The sequence below is a fragment of the Cyprinus carpio genome, unplaced genomic scaffold (assembly GCF_018340385.1).
Source record: "Cyprinus carpio isolate SPL01 unplaced genomic scaffold, ASM1834038v1 S000006625, whole genome shotgun sequence".
In the NCBI taxonomy this organism is placed as follows: domain Eukaryota; kingdom Metazoa; phylum Chordata; class Actinopteri; order Cypriniformes; family Cyprinidae; genus Cyprinus; species Cyprinus carpio.
The window spans coordinates 322,619-345,360 of NW_024879257.1; the positions used below are offsets into that span (position 1 = coordinate 322,619).

The 22,742-nt window shown below is 39.1% G+C and overlaps 1 non-coding gene and 2 pseudogenes across 1 annotated transcript; all 3 read right to left on the minus strand.

Moving 5' to 3' along the window:
• Window positions 1–696: 696 nt before the first annotated feature.
• Window positions 697–3,779, minus strand: LOC122144256 (annotated as a pseudogene).
• Window positions 3,780–4,022: 243 nt separating this feature from the next.
• trnas-cga lies at window positions 4,023–4,105 on the minus strand. The gene has a single exon. It is a non-coding gene; the product is annotated as a tRNA-Ser (tRNA).
• A 2,632-nt stretch (window positions 4,106–6,737) lies between these two features.
• On the minus strand, window positions 6,738–18,459 carry LOC122144242 (annotated as a pseudogene).
• Window positions 18,460–22,742: the final 4,283 nt, after the last annotated feature.

Sequence of the window (22,742 nt, forward strand, 5' to 3'; positions counted from 1 at the left end):
TGTTTGCAATGCATTTTATGGAGGACTAGGGTTTTCCTGAACATGGGAGAGTAGCCTACAATGCCAGCTGTTCTGACTCACAGCCTGTAAGTATGTTTTTTCATATTTAAAGAATTTTCCAACTATTCAAACGCGAGTTTTGGGCAGTGTAGTGTAGCGCTTGTTGTTTGTCGTTTTTCTTCTCCAATCACAAATGCAACAAGATAGTATAACTTCGCTTTTCAGAACAATGAGCTTTGTCAAAATCATATGAGCGTTTCAGAAAGGTGGGGCATAGATGAGAAACAATGTACAGTATGTGGAAAAGTGTTTTTTAACCTTAAACCGCATAAACATTTCATTACACCAAATAATGTTATTTTTTTTAGCAACGTAATATGACTCCTTTAAAATATGCAGCTACACATTTAACATACATTGAGTGCACCATCACTTTGTGATAAATGTCTCTGTTAGATGATATTCAATGTCCTTAGTGCCATAGTGTGATGTTTGAGATTATATAAACCAACAAGAAAAAGTGAAGATAATCATCTGATTTCATAGACTGTGTGCAAACTAAAAAAAAAAAAAAAAAAAAAAAAATTATTTTATGTGACTTTATTTATACTTTGTGCAAAATCTCAATCCAGAAAAGGTTAATATAATTCATTAATCAAATACCCCCCATCAATTAGGGTAACAAACAAAAGTAAAGTTACAAATATGCTCTCATCTCTTCAGGGCTCGGCGAGGATCCCGTCCATTAGTGATGGTGACCTTGGGTTTTGATCTCTGTCTCCATCTCGAACTGAAGCAGCACTACCACTGTTCCAATGATTGCGGTTTCAAATGACGTCCACCTGCACCAAAGGAGGGCTCTCGGGGACAGGAGAAGGGGAAAACACAGCAGAGCCGTTTGCTGTGAGAGGTGAAAAGGATGGTCCATATTACAGCTTATTCTGTACAAGAACCACGCATTAAGACAATCTGATGACAAATTTACATCTACAAAGGTGGCACAGAAGTGCTTCTGAAGAGACTTTTAGATGCGTTTACACAGATTGTTTAATTCTTCCCAGAGGTGGTATAAGTAAGGGATAATGCACGGCTAGCTGTGCATCAAACGATTTTAATGCACAACGTGGAGGCCAAGAACCACCCTCCGCAAAGTGCATTAAAAGGGGTGTATTCACACCAGGAAAGTCTGCTAGTTCACTTTTTTTGGTCCGGACCAATTACAATGTTGATTTTTTTTTTTTTTTTGGTGCGGTTCCGCTTTCACACTGCTTTTTTTTGCAAGTGAACCAGCAACTGTAAACAAAACAACAACACGTGTGCTTGAGGTCATCCATTCATTGGTTCATTTGGTCCGCACTCGAGTGCGACTGCTGGTATTCACACCTGCCCAAAAGATCCGCACCAAGAGGGGAAATGAACGGGAGTTTGATTCAGTCGAACTGAACAAGACATGTGTGAATACACCAAAATCGTTTAATGCACAGCTAGCCGTGCATTATCCCACTTATACCTTGGTCATTTGCCAGCATTCACAAGTTAAAGCTGTTAATGATGTTCGCAGTGCAATATTTGACCAGAAGGGTAAAAATGACAGTAATTTTTGTAATTTATGGCTTGTAAGCTCAAGCATTTTGCTCACTTCAAATCAGACTTAAGAGATAAAATAGTGCGGTAAGATCACCTTTATTTGAATTAATCATAGCATTTATTTGAATTAATTAACGATCGTGAGAGAGATGACAGTTGTGTGCGCGTTATCGTCATCTGCGCATCTCTCTACAAACAATGAAGCTGTGTTAGTTCAAAAACAGCAAAAGCTGCTCATTTTTAAAACTTTATTTACAGAAACTCGAATTATGCATTATCCTAATATATAAAAAAAATAATTTTTCTTATATGTTGAATAAAGTTTCAATAAAGTTTTTCTAGGTCTTGCTTTTCATAACCAGTGAATTATTCAGTCATTTTCTAGTCATTTGTGATTACATGGTTTTTAATGAAAATATTTTTTTATTAATTTTTTTACTTATTCACAAAGAATTTCTACATGGGTAAATTATTTTAGAACCCAGATTCTTAAATAAAAATGACAGTTTAAAAGGAAGCAATTAAAATAGAAATATGAACCTTAAATTTATCTTAAACCATGTTTTGTCTTATTGTACATTTTTTAACCATCTTGCACTGCTCCCTTACTGGGATAGCAACAGAAAACGTTTAATTAAACACGAATCATTTTGCAAATTTGTCAAACAACCATTCAATTTTCTAAAGATTCAACCTGTAGGTCCTCCCGGTGGCCCAGGAGTCGGTATACTAGGAGTGCTGCCATGAGCTTCTGTTTTTACCTGTTAAGAGATAAAATAGACACTCATTATATGCTCTTACTGTTCATGCCCTCTGAGCAGTATTTTTGCACTCACGTGGGTGTTGTTGATTTGGTTTGATTTTTGCCAGCACCTCTGGGTTGGGCTCACTGAAATTTGGCACTTCTGAGAAAATCATACAGAACCTTCGATAGATGCAAGAAAGTGCTGGTTATTGTCGTTTTTGTTTCGATGTCAAAGAACTTAAGTTGAGTCAGCTGTGAAGACTTACTCTCCGATCTTCTGAAGGTCCCCTGTTCTTCCAATATACAGTGTTAGACAGCCTTTGAAGAGAGATGCATATCTGAAATCAAATATTTACAACAACAAGAGAATACAAATCAAAACATCATATATCAGATAAATATAATTTAATCAATATTAAAAATATAATCAATAATAAACGGTCACCCTCGATTGAGTCGAATGATGTCTCCTGTTTGTATCAGGCTGCCCACCTCGTCCCACACTGATATTTGTTAATACTTCCGGTCTTGTCAGCTACTTTACATGAACGCACTTCATGTCCATCCTTTGTCTTTGACACTCGACCTGAAACATTATGTTAAAGAAACAAAATAATACACGCTTGATTGAAGCTTAATGAAGATCAATTGGCTCGGGAAATTAGATATCGAACTTCAGTGAGGCGGTTCTTTCAGTTCAAGAGTCGGTTCATGAAAAGGATTCAGTGATTACGTTGAACTTATAAATCACCACACAACGTTTCAGAAGATGTTTTGCCTTTATATAAAACATAGCCGTCTAACAACATTTACATATAATAACAATTAAATTCCTGTCTCTGAAATAGTGCACACATTCACATCGCAAAACATCAGCAAATATTGAACGAAATGAAGTGAGCCATTGTACTCGCTCTCTATGAGTTGAATTCAATGAGTCCGATTCAATACGATTCTTGACCGATTTGGGTTGGGACCTTTCTTTTACTGTCTATGGTTGGGACGGGATTGTGAACCAGTTCAACCGATTCACACAAAAGATCCAACTCAAAAAAAAAAAAAAAACTTCCTTCACAGATTCGCTACTGCTGGCTTATATATATACTTTTTTTTGTTTGTTTCAGCTACGAACAACACAGACGTCAAGGTTTTGTATTATAGTTTATCTAACATTATTTGTCGTTATAAATGCGTCAAACTGTTTGTGAACAACTGGAATTGCAAAGCAATCGTGTAGGCCGCGTTCATTTGTGCTTCCCACACAAGTTTGACTTACCAGTTTCCAAGACGATAAAAACCAAATTAATATTTTTTAATCCAGGTTTAAGGTCTTTAATCAGACATACATTTTCGTTTGATGCGTTTGCCATCGAATAGACAATTCAATTCAAATTTGCTCCCAACTGAGATTGCCAGCCTCATCAGACCACCTTGTGTTAAATTTGATTGTTCCAGGCAGCTTATATAGGCTACCTTTTTCTCACGCGACACCCTCCCCCTAAATTGAACTCACCCATATATATATATATGTGTATATATAGTTGTATATTCAACTGGGGAAACAGGCGAATATGTTAATTTCTTGTAAGAATGAAACTGATTAAACATGTTCATTCAACAGTTTATTCGAACGTCTATTGTGTTTAACGTTTTCATAAAGTAATAATCGTAGTTTGTCAAAACTAAATATCGTCACGAACAGGATTCGAACCTGTGCGGGGGAAACCCCATTGGATTTCGAGTCCAACGCCTTAACCTCTCGGCCACCGTGACTACATGAGACATATGTGTGAAAACAGCTCCATCTACTGATCATCGTACTAAAGTGTTATTTTCGTGAACAAGCAAATGTCTTTTTTAGGGTGGTAAAAATAAAGGAAATGTAAAAGGTGAAACTCTTTTAGAGGTAAACCTTTATTCGTACTCGTATTTAGAATGCCACTCAACATCAATTCAAATAAACAAACAAACAGAGGACCAAATAAAGTATTTGGAAAACATAAAGCGTTTTATTCGATGGAATAAATAAATAATAAAACATTCCGAAAGATGCCTCAGTTATAAAGTTGGGTCTCGTATAAGCTTTTACATCGCTTGTTTTGTTTTTTCTCTCTTTTACTTGAGTCATCATAACGCCAGATGGCGCTAGTGCCTAAGGAGTTTATCACGGAGGGCGTGCATTTGATTTAACCACTCTTCACGTTTGAAACATGGTGCAAGGGATTACACAAGCCTGGCCTTGACATAACAAAATTAGTTAATATGTATGTTCGGAAACAGATATCCTAAATGCACTGACAACGACTTTATAAATCAAAAAATTGCTATGAAAATGCAGGTAAGAAGCATATGTCACTACTGATGTGTTTGTAACCACCTAATTACTCATGTCATGTTCAAATTAGACACTTCTATATTGAATGTATTTAGAATTGACTGGACATGTAATGTTAGAAAACATATTGATCAAAGTAGGTTAGAGGCTATTTCTGTCAGATGAAAACTGATTGCTTTAAAAAAGGACTTTGAAAAGGATACTAAAGATTCCAAGGAACAAGACAGACACAAAAAGCCATGATCCAACATCTTTATTTATTTGCATTAAAAGAATATTTTTAACAAAGCGTGCTTCAATAACAAATTGTGTAAACAGGTGCCAGAAACATTATGAGGTCTCTGCTGTAACTGAGCCTTTTCTTTGACATGAATCATAATGTTTTTAAAATATGATAACCAAGACAACATATAGCTCTCATATATATTATGAAGACATTGACACAATTAACTTCTTAAAAGATATGCAAATAAAAATTAGGGATTACAAGCATAAGCAAAAATGAGTTAAAATCGGTTATATTGTTAAAGACTCACAAGAAGTAAAACCCCATCCCTTTTCACATCTGTGAAAGACATCCACCCAAAGCAAAGATACACACTTAAGGTTTTGTTCAGCACTGCAATACTGAGATTAAAAATATGCTGTAATTATTTGCAGAAAGCAATAACATTTCTATTAAAAACACAAAAATACATTTGACATACATGTGTTACTTGTATGTTTTATATTTATAATAAGGACCAAATGTACTTTCGTTGCTCAAATATTTGTCAGTGCTGTCCCTCAACAGCACCATTTTATTTTCTGGTTTGCATGATAGCGCCAAATTTTGCCAAAGTGTGCACAAATATCAGTAAATTGTATTTATTTCTTATATGATGAAATTGGTATTTGCCCTTGGTATTAGTCAGTTCTCACATTTCGAAACTTCAGTTCAACACTCCAAACAGACTTTCACTTTTTTTGTACTTTTCTCCACACTTCTCTGGCTTATTTGCATCCAGCTGGGCTGATTGTCTCCTTCATCACTTTCAGAAATATGCCTGTAATCTAAACTGGCCCTCACAGTGCCTGTTTCTCAGCCAGCATCATGCCAACGGGAGCTTAAGAAATGGTCTCTGAAAAGAGCCGTATATCAAAAGCAGGAATGCTTTTCTGACTATGGTCCGAGACATATGTGAAGCTCAGGGAAGACCAGGATCCCCCATGTAAACTGCATTCCAGATTCAAAGCAAATGTATGTGAGCTTGGTAAAAATGTTATCTAAATGTTTATCAGCCACTACAAATCAAAACTCTTAAATTCAGAAATTGTATTTTTAGCATAGTTTAGGACAAAGCACGTCCCAAATAGCTTTCTCGCATCTTTTGGTCTCTGTATTAATGAGTTCACAGTATACATAGTGTGACTTGATTTAAACCAAAATGTCAAATTGAGTACATTACATATTTTTGATAAACACAGACATAGTACATGGCAGAATATATATGCTGTTTAATCTCCAAAAACACAAACTGAATTGCGACCAAGATTGGAATAATCTAGGTTGCGTGAAAACCATATCACTTTAGCTGGGCACAGGGCTGTTCCAGAGCGATGCATGGATGAAAACAGGGGGCTACTGTTAAAAAAAGTGTCCATGGGATAGATGGAGTGCACTTGGCGACAAGTTGAACTCCTTTGGCTGTAAGCGATTGTTTTCCTTTGCCAACCTTCTCAGCTGGACAGGTAGGCACCACCAGAGGAAGACTAGAGTGTGCAGTAAATACCGAGTGGAATGGTTTCTCACAAGCGGAAGGTTTGTAACAGAATGTTGGGAAAATAGATGGACAGATAAGACTGCTTTCACATCAATTTCTTCTAAAATAGAAAATTTCTGATATGGGATTTTAAAGCCAATGTCATCTAGTTCATGAATTTTGCCTTTTTGAATAGACTGCATTGTAAGTGTTCTTCTTTGAGGACAGGGCAGATGTCTGGGTCATGTCAGGGGTGGCACTGATAAGGGACAGAGTGTTTTTCTCAGCTTAGGAGGGTGTCCTGGGGCTGGAATGGAGGGTCAGGACATTAGGATGAGTGTCCTACAGCAACACCCTATGCTTGGCCTGCGAGATGCAGCTTCAGCTAGATGGCTGTCTTCACTTTCTTCCCTCTTCCCCTCGTTCTTCTTCTTCTCTTCATCCCCCTCTCCCTGTAAAGCACTGTGGGACACTTCTATCTGGGGAGGCGTCAGGGGGGCAGGGTCGCAGAAAGAGAATACTCCCCGCTTAAATCGTCTGTGAGGACAGATTCAACCTCGGCTGGCCATTCAGGATGTGTTGGGCACCTCCCTCTTTCTCCATTGCTTCCACAGCTGCCTTTACTTCCTCCTGGGCTGGTGCAAGGGTAGGAGTGGACCTCATCTGAAGGACAGGTCTTCAGTTGGGGCTCTCAATAGGGGCCAGTTCAATGGAAGCAACGGCGCTCTCAGATTGAGGCTGAGGGACCTCTATTCAGCATCTGGGTCAGCGTCCCACTGCGGGTTCTTCTTGATGTTTAAAGGTGAGAGGAGAGACCTTGAAAGAGGAGCTCTTGGCACTAGGGCTCTTCTGGTGGTTTGGTTGTAAGGACTCTTCTCTGATTTTCTCACGCTTTCTCTTGGGAGGACAATATTGGTGCTGAACTTGTTAATCTTCTTCTCAATATTCTGCCTGGAGAAAGCTTTCTTCAGGCTGTCACTTTCTTCAGGCTGGAGCTCTTGATGATGTCTCAGCTCGAGATTTTTCAACTGCTGCTTTCACTCTCGAGGTCCAAAAACGGCCAAAATTTCATCTTCATCTTTCATCCTCTTCTGGTCCCTGCTCCTCATCCGAGGAGAGGGCGATGGTCTGAAGGCCCTCTTGTTTGGAATGGTTGGCCGGGGTCTCCTCCTCCACTTCAGGCAATGGTGCAGGTTCCTTCACAAAGACACTATTGAAGGGATTTCATTTTCTCCTGCACAAGAAAAAATGAAAAAAAATCAAATAAAATTTTCAGTTCATATGCAGCATATTTTCAAACCATGTATGATTGCCTATAATACACACAGTTCTGCCAATACTGCTGTTAGAATTTCATAAATTTTATTATTGTAAAAAAGGGAGTGGGTTTTTCAGTGGTAAAAGTCAGTGCTGAAATGGCTGCCTACAAGATTGTATTTGGTTGTCTGAGACAAATGGAGTGTAAGGAATGGTGATAACATAGAGCAGTCATGTGTTTGTGGGAAGATATCCTTTAATAGTTTTACATAAATCATACTAATGCCTTTCTAGAAGGTCTTAAGTTATTAGCGAAATACCTTTTAGGAAAAGGCTAAAAGCGTTTAGGGTGAGGTCCATAGCTTAGTAGCACATTACATGAATCTAAAGAAGTACTTCAAATGAAACATGAAAAAAAGAAAAGTCACCTGTCTCTGGTACTCTGAAATGGGTCTAATAGCCAGTATTCTGGCCAATTAAAAACCTGAGATTGGGAAAAAAAGTTTAAAATGTACAACAGGACACCTTTTTAGTCCAGAGACGTTTGTCTATGGCTTTGCAGAGGTCAGTATGAAAGGTGATTTAGAAGTACAGTGAGCGTCAAAGAAACATCATCACATCCTGGAGCTGGTTTTTTTAATAGTTTCTGGAATTCGGTCTTTCAAAAATCCTTATACAGTGTTGCCATACAATCTCTTAAGGTCATTCTGTTTCAGCTTGTAATATGAATTTCTATATGCAATGTGTAGTGTGGCTGGCACTTTGCTTTTTTTTTTTAACTGACACAAGGGGATAAGAACATGGGAATTTCTGTTCAGATTGTATAAAAACATTGTGTGCCCGACCCTCTTTTCCTTTCATGGAGAAATTCATATCAAAAGAAAATCTTGTTTGTATAAAAAATTGGGTGCCGACATCTTTTCCCTTTCGGGGGGGCTCGAAGAATGAAGAATGAGACGAATAGGCAAGGAAGGCCAGGCTGACCCTACACAAAACTCTATCAGGAGTTTCCACTGTGTTTGTGGAGGACAGCCAGGACAGAAAGAGAGGGAGGAGCAGGGCAACTGGAAAAGAGAAAAAAAAGAGGGAAAGCAGAAAGCAGGGGGGGAAGTATGGTGTTAGGGCTTTGAAAGGGAGTAGGATGAGGTTCAGGAAAGCATTTGGGGGTGGGAAATGCAAGCAATAGGTTAACACCTGGACAGAAGCTTTGCTTGCCCCCAACCCATCAGAAAGTTCCACGGCATCCCAGAACAGCACAAGGAGAGCCTCTGAGAGCCTCTCTCATTAGCGATAAGGGACTCTAAATTTCTGATTATGGATGAGGCATGTCACGTAGAAGGAAACCTCCCAGTTAAAACACTTTAAACGGGTTTACTGTTTTCATACATTCTCTAATCACACAGACGTATTATGAATAATCCTTTATTTGGGCAATAGATGTTTGCTTAAGGCTCAATTATGAAGGAAAACATGCTATTTTTAATAGATTTTCTTATGTAAACTACACTGTCGCTTATTTCTCATTAGGAAATAGTATCATGGACTGTTTTAAAGTGACATTTCTGTTTAAATGATCAGGTGAATGACTCTCATTTGCTCAATCAAGTTCTGTTTTATTCTTTCTATGAACCCACAAAAGAATTTGAGATATAATAGGCAGCCAAGGATTGTATCTAAGCTGTATTTTAAAAGCAAACAGTTGACCAGGTACCTTAGTAGAATGTTATGCAAACATTGAAATTTAAACATGCCTTGATTCTGCTTATCTCGGTATATGCTGCCTGCAAATGGCTTTAATGTTCACATCTGCTATTCTAAAACATGATAGAAAGGTTATGTTCCCCTCTGAACCCCCTGCTGAAGTCTGGCCTCTGAAGTTCTCTGTGTGCGAGGGGGAATGCAGGTTTGGGCCTGTCAAAGTGGAGGAATAGGTTCGACCTAACAAGAAGGAGAAAACTTACAAAAAGGATACATGATGACTGACGGTAATCCCCGTGGGATATATGCAACACGCTAAATCAGTGGCGAAATATCGCTTTTGGGATTTAGCAGATCTGCCCACCCACGAAAGAGCTTTACTTTGGACAGCAAATATGGATCAAAGGTATTGGTTTGATATGCTGGCACAGTTTGAGAATGAATCTGGCCAACTCCCTGCAAACTTTAACACAGGAATTTCCATGTTCCATCAGTCTCTGATCGGAGTTTCCAATCAGTTTACTTTGAATGCTTGGACTTAGAAACACAGCTCTGTGTAGAAAAACAATGTGACATAACATTGGCCATAATTGTATATTTGCTTTTACGGATCATGGAAGCAAAGTGTTTTTATGTCGGTTTGTATTGTTTCCCTCCAGCTGCTTAGAGAAACAGTCTCTTTTTTGTTGTTGGTGTGATGGGATTGTTAGAGGTGGTTTTTGGCAAGGTGCAGTTTTTCATGAACCTCCTGATTATCACAAAGAACAGATTCAAAGTACAGTAAATGTGCTTTTAAGCACCAACAGATTCAACAAATTCATTTATAGCACCAAAGTTAAAATTGTAACCATAGCAAGAACAAAATAAACACAAGATCTCTTCCTCCAGGGTCATATTTAGAAATACTAGTAATACTATGTGTAATTTTTTAGTTTACATATATTAAAAGCATTACTATGACATGTGATTAATAAGATACAATGTTTTCACCAGATTACAGTAAGTAAAATACAATAAGGATAATGAATGAAATATGACAATAGTAAAAAAAGTTTCAAATTAAAATAATTATAGTTCTTGTTTATTCAATTAGGTTTTTGAACATTGTGGTGTAATAAGAATATGTGAGATTCATGAGATAACCCTAAACATTTTTTAGTAAATCTGTTGCTGTTTTTTTGTTTATTTATGTATTTCTCTAGCAAAGCTATAGAAGTAGGTTTTTATGGTACAATTTACACAACTCAGAGGAGTCAGTGCTGTTGTATAGAGTTGCTGCGTTGTTTGGATGCCTCTGATATTGCTCTTTGTTTACATTTGTTTATATTTGCATGTTTTCAAGTTGGCAATCTGTAGCTCAAATTGCCAAATTTGAAAGGTAGAGGGAAAAAAGGTGCTGAGCCACGGACTAGCCTCTGTGAGACCAGAAGAGTGTCTATCAGCAGTCATTAAATCACTTTTTTAGTTCATAACTGTAGATAGTACAGCAATTTCAGTAACTCACAAAATCCCCAGTCATACAGCATGTAGGAAATTTCTATAAGAAAGAGAGTGGAGTGTTGACATTTTGATATTTGTCTGACAGCAGCTTGCGTAATTGCACTGTTGTAAAGTGAACAGTTTCTCTTGGACTTAACCTAGTTAACCAGGTTCAGGCTGTCCCGGAACCTGTACATTTGAAATGGCTAGATGAACAGCTTAGGCTTATGGGCATAAACACAAAGATAACATACACACCCATCACCTCAAATTAAGAATTAAATACAGCAGCTACAAACAGGTTAAAGATTTCCTCCTTTCGTCGTGACAGAGGCTTCCTGGTGTTTTCTCAGTGGGGAACCAAACAGTTTATTCCATGCATTTTAGGTATTAGATCTGGAAATGACTTGTAAATGACTATAACCTCCTCCGCATGTCTTTCATATTCGAGTTGTGTTAAAATATCCTAGGTCTCTCTTAAAAATATGTTTTTGTCACTGCGGAGCATGATTACCTCATGTTGAGCAGTCTGTCCAATGATACTCTAGGTGTTGATTCATTTGTGTACTAAACCGGTCCCTCTTGCCTCAGGCAATGTAGCGCTTATGATAGCCAAGTTGATATGTTTTCATACATGCATGCGAATATAAAGGAGCTTTCACAAGGGGAAAAAATACAGTTTCTGTTACAGTCTATGGTTATTAAAGGAATTTTTTGAGAATGTTTTGGTAAACAGTGTGAGCTTGAGTCATTGCATACAATGCATGCTTGTGCCTGCACGCTCTGTGTTTTTTTTTATTTTTATTTGATTTTTTATTTTGAACAGATGTAGTCCTAATATACACGAAAAAATGCCTGCATAACTTTATGCCAACATACTTAAAGATTCTCATCATAGTCTAACGTTTTTACAGACAACAATAAAGTTACAAATAATATCCTGGGCTTTTTTTTCTTCTTCAGTATATAATTATATATAGTTTACTTTAATGCTTAAAACTTGAAAAGTCCATTCTTCATTAATTCATTTGTTATTTAAAAATTCCTTGTGTATTCTGCAGAAGATAGGTTGTGAATAACATGACAGTGAATAAATGATGGACAGACTTTTCAGTTAAAATATACAGTTTAAAAACCTTTTGATCTAAAGGTCTGTAAGCTTAAATATTTAAAATTAGTTTGTGATAATTAAGAAATGACTTAATTGATACTGTTTATGAATTTCTTTACAAAATGTATTATTTTATATCAAGTAAATAATAAAAAATACATATGAATTTCAGTTTTTTTTTAAAGGACTGAATGGACTTAGTTAAATTATTAAATATAAAAAATTAATGGTTAGTTAAAAGCAGCCCAGTAATTCGCTCGTACTTTTTAAATAAGCTAAAATATTTGTTTTGACTTTCCAAACATTGTTTGGTCAGTAGGGTAGTTCATGTAGATCTGTTGTATATTAGATATTTCCTTTATTAGATGTGTTCAGATGTTTGACATGTATGTATGTCCACACAGATATACACCCACACACAAGCACCTCTCCGTACCATGCTCTCTCCTCTCTTTGCTTTATCTGCAGCGTTATCATAGACGCTGTCCAGTTACAGTTGTTTTCCCAATATTCACTTCATGTTCTAAACACACGTGACATATGCGTCATCTTAAAGGACTATTATGAAGGATTGGTGGTAAATATTTGCTCAGGGGGGGGGTGCGGAGAGAGTAGAGATAGAGTTGTAACGTGGCTGAGTTTGAAAGTGTTGTAGATGGTGGCGGATTTAAGCTAATGCTATGTTTTTTATCTTTGGCAATGCAGTGGGACCTCCAGCCCGTAATTCTCTTAAAAATTTGAATGCTTAAATTCCCCTTCCTGCTGCCCATTAAAACAACACCATCTGACAGGAAGCAGCTGTTTAACCTCCATACACTCGTCTGTGCTCTCTGCTTTAGCGTCATATGTTGAAATGTAGGCACGTATTTGTATACATTCTCTGTCTCTATCAAATCTTCCATTTTCCCTCTTATATAGCTAGGCAGGTCATTTTGGACGCATATACAGTAGGAGTAACTTGTACTTTAGCTTGATAGGTTTAACACTGTCTGTGTGTGCCAAGAAATGTACTGTTGTGTGTATGGGTGTGTATGTGCTTCTGTGTGTGTAAGACGTCAGGTGGAACAAATAGTTTGAGCAGGAAAAGGGTGCGAAAGTTAAGTGGAAGAGGGCTTCCCTCTCTAAAAAAATAAGCCCAGTAAAAGTTCAAGCAACAATGGCCAGTTTACATGTACCACCAACTGTGTGATAATTAATAGCGTCCAGAGTAAAGGGATTACATGGATTAAGATGTTTACATGACATGAGCCTAACCTCTTCAAACATGCTACTTGCCATTATTACAATTATTCACTGAGAAAATGTACTTTTGTCAGAGTTTGAGAAATGTGATTTAATCCTGTGCCTGTATAGTGCAGTATAAAACTACTACTTAACATTTTACAATGGTTACTCTGACTACACAATCACCAGCATTCTGTCATGAGCTTAATTCCAGAACTTCCTCAAAAACACATTATCATGTTGTATAATATGTCACATCATATAACTGAATATTCTACTTATGTGGTAGTTTTAGTTTTAATGGCGGTTATAGTTTTAACTCCAAATTATATTCTTTAAAAGTTTAAAAATTGCATTATACTGTATATACACAGCTCATATAGCTCTCTGGAATACTTGATTCTTATTGGTCAGTTGTAGCATTTTGCATTCTGTGATTTTTTTTTTTCCTCACATACATAATAATTTCAGTAGTTCTTGTCCATTACTAATGTATTTATTTCCTAAGTAGTCACTGTAATAAGTGGAATAATGTGCATTCAGTAAGTCATTGTTGCAAAATAAACTCCAATGGGGTAATCAGGAGGACCCCCCTGATGTGAATCAGAGGTCTTATATCAGCCTAATGGGTTTATTTATTACTTAACCTTTATTCTGAAAGAAGAGGTTGATGAAAGATCAGTGTAAAAGGGCATGGTTTTGTTGCAGTTTTCTTTGTTATTGATGTGTAGTCTGTTTCAGGGCCTGAAACAGGTTTGTCCCGGCACGTATGTCCCTATGAGTTCCCATGGCATTGTGAGTTGTATAGTTTTCCCTCTATGCTGGCATTGCTCCCTGTCACGGGACCCACACAATAACAGCTTTTGTCTCTTCAGTATGTGTGTGTGTGTGTGTGTGGTGTGTGTGTGTGTATTTAGATAGGACCCAAAGAGACAGAGTTCTGTCAGCTTTCCTAAACCCTATGCAAAAGGATGTCTGTTTTTATGGATAATTACAGTATATTACTTCCAGCTCAGAAAGGCCCAGACAGTGTTAACTTACAATTCTCTCAGATATTGAGAATAGACTGTATTAATTTCCTTCATCTGCTTCAATAATTGAGTATTTAGCAAATGGTGCTATCACAGGTGTGCTTTTGTGTTTTTTCTCTTATTTGTATGTGTGTGTTTATTAGTGTATAGATGTTCAGTGCATGCTTGTGCTCAGTTTAGATTTGATTGTCAAATATGGATTTTAAATAATTTTTGTTTGCTATTCATTTGATTTCACTGTGTGGCAGTTAAAAAAGGGACCGTGAGCACCTGTAGGCAGTACAGCTGTCAGGATAACTACAAACATGCTGTGTTGAGAAGTGTTTTTATAATTTTTTTAATGTCTATTCATGCTTTTGACACTAGTAAGTCTCAGTGTGTTAGCTGTCACTGGGGCAGTACCTTTTCAAAAGGTACACTTTTTGAACCTTTTAGGTACTTAATATGTACACTTAGGGAACTAATAGTACCTTTAAGGTACCAATATGGACTGTTTAGGTCCAAAAGGTGTGCCTTAGCAAAAGGTACCGCCCCAGTGACAGCTTTTGTACCTGTAGTTTAGAGCTGGGTAAAAAATATTGATTTTTGTTCTTTTAAATCATGTTTATAGTCCATTTCACAAACAAATGTTTCTTTTTTTTTTTTTTTTTTTTTAGTGCATCACAAAACATTATAATGTGATGAATGTAGCTTGTTTCCCCAAACAAGTGGTTCTTATGAGCATGTCGGAATTCCTCTCATATAACCACATTTCACATGTTATTCAGTATTTTAACCCTGTACAGTGGAATGGTGCCAGGTCAGACCAAACCGAGGCTACCTACCCGCTAGGGGCTTGTAAATATTTGCTTGTACATTTTTTTTTTTTTTTTATTTAAATTACAGTATTTTGTTATTTCATACAATGCAGTTGGTCTACAATACTTTTGCATTACAATGGTGTGTTTTCAGCATTTTTTTAGTTTTTTTTGAATATCACCACTGAGCAACAGCTATGCTATGTGTAAATCTTAAATTGCACTGAGCACTTTTCTCGTCTTGCATCATTTTAATCTTACCCCCAGTGCACACCAGTGGGAACTCTAACAGTAAGCGAGTTTGGAGAGAGATAATGCCTTTTTTGATGGACAACGGAAAACAAACACTCTTGTCTCTCTTCTCTCTGCCTACAGGCCTTCTTGCACTCACACTTTTTCTCCCCCTCTATCTCCCTCTCTCTGGAGAGGCATAAGATATACTTATTAGGTGATAGCAAAGGGCTAGTTTGTAAAAATACCCATCTGTGCTTTCCTGCTCTAGGATTTGGCTTTCAGCATGATGCAAATTGAAGCATTTTGCACTGGAAAGTAATGAGAACTTGAGATGTTTGTGCAGCTATAACACAAGACCATTATTGTTAAGTTTTAAGAAAACATAGGGACAATTAGTTAAGTGTGTTCATTGAATGTTGCATCATGCAAAAGAATTGCAAATGGACATGATGTTTGGCTTAATCCATGAAAGGCTCCTCATCAGCTAATTTTATGAGCTCCGTTCTTCTTTTCTCTTTTAAGGCTGTGGTGACCATGTCTTGATCGACGTCTCATGGAGTTCTAAATTGATTGTGGTGGTTACTGGCCTATTTATATAATTTTTGAAAGTGGGGAGAGACTCCTTCCACCTCTGGAATGTGAGCGTTTGAGCCAGAGTTTCTGCTTATGTGCAAAAGTTTCCAGCGTTCTCTCTCCCTCCTTTTACGTCCGCCTAAGGGGAGAGCCAAGCACCCCTAATCCAACAGCAGCAGGGGAAGATAAAAGTGAAAAACGCAGGCAGGCAGGGTGTGGTGACCCACCTGAATGTAGCTATGGAGATGAGGAAATAAAACTTAAAATTTTAAAAAGACAAACAGACTATATTTGTTGACTCTTATTGAAACCACAAAGACTTCAGACCCGAACATCTTTTTCAGTTTTTGTCAGGCTTGTTTAGTATGGACAATTGTATATGAAACACTTGGCAGGAAGTGACTGAAAAAAGTTTTGGCTCCCCTGAAGAAGTTATGTTTGTTGTTAAGTCAGCTTAGGGATTGCTCAGATCCTATCATTCCTTAGAAACAAACCCAGGCAACCCCATGGGAGAGCAGAAGTGGGGGGGGTTAATGAAGGAACATTAAAGTAAACAAGACAAGGATCGTCCAAGAATGTTTGTGTGGGTCTGTCAGGCATGTTTGTTGGCAAATGTTATAAAGCTCTAGGAACATTTTGCCCCTGTATCCACCACAGTCCCACCCATTATAACTATGATGCAGGACAGATCAGGAGACCACAAGAACCCCATGGCGTGGATTAACAAACATTCCCTTAGAACGTGACCAGGACATCGCCTCGACTGCTGTGCAAATGCTTAGAAAATGAAACACAGCGACCAAATCCCTTTCTGCAGTAATGAGCCCAAAATCATTAGGCGCACAAAGAGGAAAATCTCAACTATCGTACCCTCGTAAAAAGAGGATTTCCCTGCAAATAAAAAAGGTAGGTGCCATAGCAACACACATTTTTGGCCAGCTTTAACAAACAGCACTATGTCTGTGACGGCAAACTGTAAAAGCTACAGGGTGTTTTCACACTAGTTCATCGAAGGAAATGTACCTTCCCATCTTAGTTTAAAACACTCTCTTCGCACAGAGATGGAAAGTTGACTTTCTAAAAAAATGCATTTCAGTAGGCCCCCTCTCTCATTCTCTACATAATGTACTTGTTCCAGTAACCACACCAGCTGGGAAGAGAGAGAGGGGGGAATGGAAGGCTCTCTCAGCCTCTCTGACTTTGGAATCACTGAGTCATTTCAGTTGATTGTAGGTTCTTGCGGTAAACAGCAGCTAGCCGCTCGTAGCATAGCACATTTCAGGCACGGGTCTTCTGACAACAGATACACATTATGCTGCACTGTAGCTGATCTCTGGAACACACCTTCTATTCAAGTCACTTTGTGTGCTTTAAATAATAGCTTTTGGCTAAGCTTCAAAACAAGCCTCCCCTATTGGAGTGTCTAGCGACTCTCTAGTCTCTCTCTTAGTTTGGAGTCCTGTGCTGATTTTCTATATGAAATAATAAAGCTATCTGAAATTCTACCTGGGTATTCAAAGATTAATACTTTGAGTCAAGTACAAACACTTGCAAGGACTTCTGCTTTCAGGTGCTCAAAACATCCACAAAAAAAGCCATTGATTTGATCATCCCAAAAACCCACTCGAAAAACTGGGTAGTATTGTCTGAGCTTTTTGACCCAAAGCAATATCCATTATAGACAGAAATGAGACGTGAACACCTAGATCTTGCTTCCATTCCACACCCACCTCACAATGAGCTCAGGGTGACATCACACCCTCTTTCAGCATTGCTTTCATCTTTACACTCTGAACTATGACCCTTCTCCCCTGCTTCAGAAATGGACCCACCCTGAGGGAGGCATGTGACCTGTTCTTTTAATTTAGTTAAATGACATTTAGATTCCATAGCTCAAGGCTCTACTTCAGCTGTGTAAGACCGCAATATCCCTTATATTGTTATCAGAGTTGGAGACAGTTGAATTTGGTTAAGGCGCCCACCGACATGCAGCAGCCGATCACCTGCACAATGCAATCATTCAGCGTCCTCACCTGAGCACATCAAATACCCCACCGCCAACCGCTCCCCATTACACACACACTGTACATTTACCTGGAAGATGAGCACTTTGAAGTTGTCTCTCTTGATCAGCTGAGCGTGATTAGCCTCCAGTTTCTTCAAACCTGGACGGCCTGCTTATCCATCTTGTCCTTGACCTCCTTCATGTGGATGCTGACCTTGCGACTCTTCTCCAGGAGTTTTGCTGACCGTGTTGGAGGTGGAAGTGTGGCTCTTGGAGAGCTTGGTCATATCGTTCTGGATCACCTCTCACCGCCCCGTTCTATCTCGCCTGTCTCGGCTTCCATCTTATGCTGGTTCTCTTGCACCGTGTCCAGCATGTTCAACCAGCTTATCTAGAAGTGTCAAGACCAGTGATGGGCATTCACTTGACCTGTAGGTGAAGCTCCATCTCTGTGGAGAGTGCCTGTGGTGCCCCCCAGCCAGAGGCCCAGGGCTGCTAGGCTCTCCACTAGGGGCGTTGGTTGCGACGGTTGCCCAGATGTGAGAGGCTATGTGTGGGTGAAGACTGACAGTGGGGCTGGGGCTTGGCACCACCAGCTCCTGGTTCTCATGTGTGCTATCTCTACTACCAGGCCTGCTCATTTCCTGCTTTGCACCCTGCACTATTCTGTCCCATTCTGAGGCTTGTGGCTGGGCTCCGCGGATAACTATGACTTGAGGATATCGTTCTTTAACTTCTTTTCTTCACCTTTCAGCTCGCGCGTCCCTTGCTGAACCGGATTCCCCTCCGAGATATTTTTATCTGTGTCACCACCATTCTTCACAGCTTTGATTCCTGTTGACAGGCTTGGGAAGAACTTTTCAGCTTCCCAGGTTCAACGTTTGCCACCCCTTTTTGAAGTATCCACACTCAACTCTGTCCTCTCTCTCGTCCTGTCTCACCCTCCCTCCCTCTGGTGCGATTTGAAGAGCCCCCTGTGTAGAGGCTTTCCCCACAGACTTAACAAGCCTGTCCACACCCCTATGGGGGCGGAGCTTTGGTTTTCCATAGGCAGCTGAGCCTGCCCAATTGGTGAGGGAGTTGATGTCTGTTGCATTGTCCACGAATGCGAGTATTTGGGTGTGTACTCTGCTGACTATATAGCAACGCGGCTCCACATGTAGAACCTCCCCTTAACTCTCGCTGTCTCTCTGCTCCCTAGGGTCTTGGTTCTGTTCTAATAGGGAAAGAGCAATAGTCTATATTAAGAGTCATGGTTGAAGAGTGAGCTCATCTGTGATTAAAGAGAGCGAGAAAGGAGATAGGACCACGGTGGTGTGTGTTGTTTTTCCCCTATCAAATAAGATGTGCTAAGCAAACACTGGTAGAGGAGTTTGTCTAAAATGTTGGTAGATGTGCGGGAAGAAATGTGGTGTGGTCTAAGTTCCGCTGTATTTATTTTATTGGTTTACAGTTTGTTTAAACCTCTTCAGAAGTTTTATTCTGGGAAAAACAAATGTCACCCAAACATGTACCCAGGCCAGTGTGCGTGGATTTATTTTTCCTGCCTGCAGGCTGTACCCGGTAGCATGGCGAAACTGAGCAGAAGAACGGCACAATCTAGGGGGGTGGGGGGGGTTGCGTTTACATTTCACTATTGCTCATGAGCAAATTAATGGTGAACAGTAAAAACCACTGCTAGCATGAAATCCTATCTTAAATCTTAAAAAACGATCATTGTTTTCTTCTTGTGTTGCCTCTTACACAACGCAAACAGAATGTCTTGAATTGCTCCCCCATTTTCCGTCTTTCTGCATTGGGTATAAACGTGCCTTCCATGATGTTCATTTTTCCACCTCCTTTTTTCCCGGGGCAGGTAATGGCTGGGGAAACTTAGGCCTTCGGAGAGCGGAAAAGATTCCAGTTCAGGGACATCTGACCTCTACGCTGGGAATACTTTACATGCGTCAGATCTAGTACATCACACATTATCATAGCATACATGGGATTTTTGCACAAGTTCCTAGTATGTTGTCCATGCAAAGACATTGACAGGCATTGGTGTAACTTGTTATTAGCGCCAGGCTCACACAGTAGTAAATAAACATGGTGATTTTAGAAGACTTTCCTCAGTTAGCAAATAGAGTTAAACCTTTATGTAAAACATGCCTGTTAGGATTACATTCAAAGGTTGGGGGATTCCTCTCTTATCAACTTGTTTAATCTCCATATGTTGCTCATTCCGGGAAGCGCACCTCCTGATATCTCTGTTTTTTCTATGGGAATATCCCAAAGATTTGAAGGCAATTGGCTCAGGTTGCATATCTTTTAGACATGGACTTTTCGCCCCCTGGAGAAAAACACTATGTTAGTGCAACCTCAAAGTTGCAGCACCGTCCCGACCAGATTGTCTGGAATCCGCACAGCTGCTTCCTTGGAACTCGTACAGTGAAGTGATACAAGTTCAATATGAACTCCCCTTTTACTCATCAAAGAGTTTTTAGTGTGTTTCTTGAAGGCATTAGGAAGACCCTGTTGAAATCATCTCCCAAAAGTAAAATGCCCACGATTTGCGCGCAATAAGAATGTGTCCATTCTGTGCAAATCGCAGACGGAGCTGAGGACGTAAACAACCTGTAAGTTAATTCCACTTAATGTGTGAAGATAAGTCTGGTGTTGTGTCTCACCATTTGGGAATCAGTAGTATGATTAACCAAATAACCCACTAAACTGTACATAGACATCTAAATTTTAAGAAATGTTCCAGGTTAACTTACACGTTTTAGTAAAAGGTATTGTTTATTGAAAGCACTGAAGACTAAATTTTGCCGCAAAAATGCTGTCGCTCCGGGAAATGTGTACTGGTAATTGGTTTTGGCTACTTAGTAATTGTTGTGGCCAAGACATATGAACTTGTGAACATAGCGCTAGTATATGTTTGTTGTGTATCCAATTATGAGTATTTGAAACAATAGATTATTTTTAACAATATAATTAAAAAAAATATACTGTTATATTTTGAAAAAAAATAAAAATAAATCCAGACCGTGCGGCATTAGTTACAGTATATTATATTAAATTATATTGCACACTAAGTATTCATACTGTTTTATGACTCAGTGTCAGTATTTTAATAAAGGGGAAAAATATCCCATTCCAGTTTTTTTTTTTTTAATCCATTCACTGCTCATTTCTTTTTTTATGTTTGTACAGTCGTGGCCAAAAGTTTTGAGAATTACATAAATGTTAGTTTTCAGAAAGTTTGCTGCTAAACTGCTTCTTTTAGATCTTTGTTTCAGTTGTTTCTGTGATGTACTGAAATATAATTACAAGCACTTCATACGTTTCAAAGGCTTTTTTTGACAATTACATGACATTTATGCAAAGAGTCAGTATTGCAATGTTGGCCCTTCTTTTTCAGGACCTCTGCAATTCGACTGGGCATGCTCTCAATCAACTTCTGGGCCAAATCCTGACTGATAGCAACCCATTCTTTCATAATTACTTCTTGGAGTTTGTCAGAATTAGTGGGTTTTTGTTTGTCCACCTGCCTCTTGAGGATTGACCACAAGTTCTCAATGGGATTAAGATCTGGGGAGTTTCCAGGCCATGGAGCCCAAAATTTCAACATTCTGGTCCCCGAGCCACTTAGTTATCACTTTTTGCCTTATGGCACGGTGCTCCATCGTGCTTGAAAATGCATTGTTCTTCACCAAAGTGTTGTTGGGTTGTTGGAAGAAGTTGCTGTTGGAGGGTGTTTTGGTACCATTCTTTATTCATGGCTGTGTTTTTTGGGCAGAATTGTGAGTGAGCCCACTCCCTTGGATGAGAAGCAACCCCACACATGAATGGTGTCAGGATGCTTTACTGTTGGCATGACACAGGACTGGATGGTAGCGCTCACCTTTTCTTCTCCGGACAAGCCTTTTTCCAGATGCCCAAAACAATCGGAAAGGGGCTTCATCGGAGAATATGACTTTGCCCCAGTCCTCAGCAGTCCATTCACTATGACTTTCTGCAGAAGATCAATCTGTCCCTGATGTTTTTTTTTGGAGGAGAGAAGTGGCTTCTTTGCTGCCCTTCTTGACACCAGGCCATCTTCCAAAAGTCTTCGCCTCACTGTGCGTGCAGATGCGCTCACACCTGCCTGCTGCCATTCCTGAGCAAGCTCTGTACTGGTGGCACTCCGATCCCGCAGCTGAATCCTCTTTAGGAGACAATCTTGGCGCTTGCTGGACTTTCTTGGATGCCCTGAAGCCTTCTTTACAAGAATTGAACCTCTTTCCTTGAAGTTCTTGATGAACCTATAAATTGGTTGATTTAGGTGCAATCTTAGTAGCCACAATATCCTTGCCTGTGAAGCCAATTTTTTATGCAACGCAATGATGGCTGCACGCGTTTTCTTTGCAGGTCACCATGGTTAACAATGGAAAGAACAATGATTTCAAGCATCCACCCTCCTTTTAACTGCTACGCTCGTTAATTTCAGCCTGTCACTAGATCCTATACGCCCCTTTCACCTGGTTGCGTCGTGCAAACATTCGTCCCCTCTGCTGTTAACAGCACTGTACCCATTACGCGTGCAATGAATCTCAGCGGAATTCCGTGTAATGACAGCCAACGGGAATTTGCAGTGTATAAAAGGTTTTGTTTTTTTTGGGTTAGTTAATTCTGTCATGGCAAATCCGCAAGGACTATGCAAGTCGCGAATTCTACGTCTTCATAACAGGGCTGGAGTATATGCAAAATTCGCCGAGTGCATAAATAACTTAAGGCCTTCCCAACTTTTCGAAACGGTTCCATTAGTTATGTAATTTCCTGTCAATAACTTTTGGGGGGGGGGGCCACTCTGGGTCCTATTACCGTTAAACGTCATTGCTTAATAACTTTTGTGTATATGGTATGCTTGTTTATTTTGTAACGCCTTGTGCTATAATGCATTGTC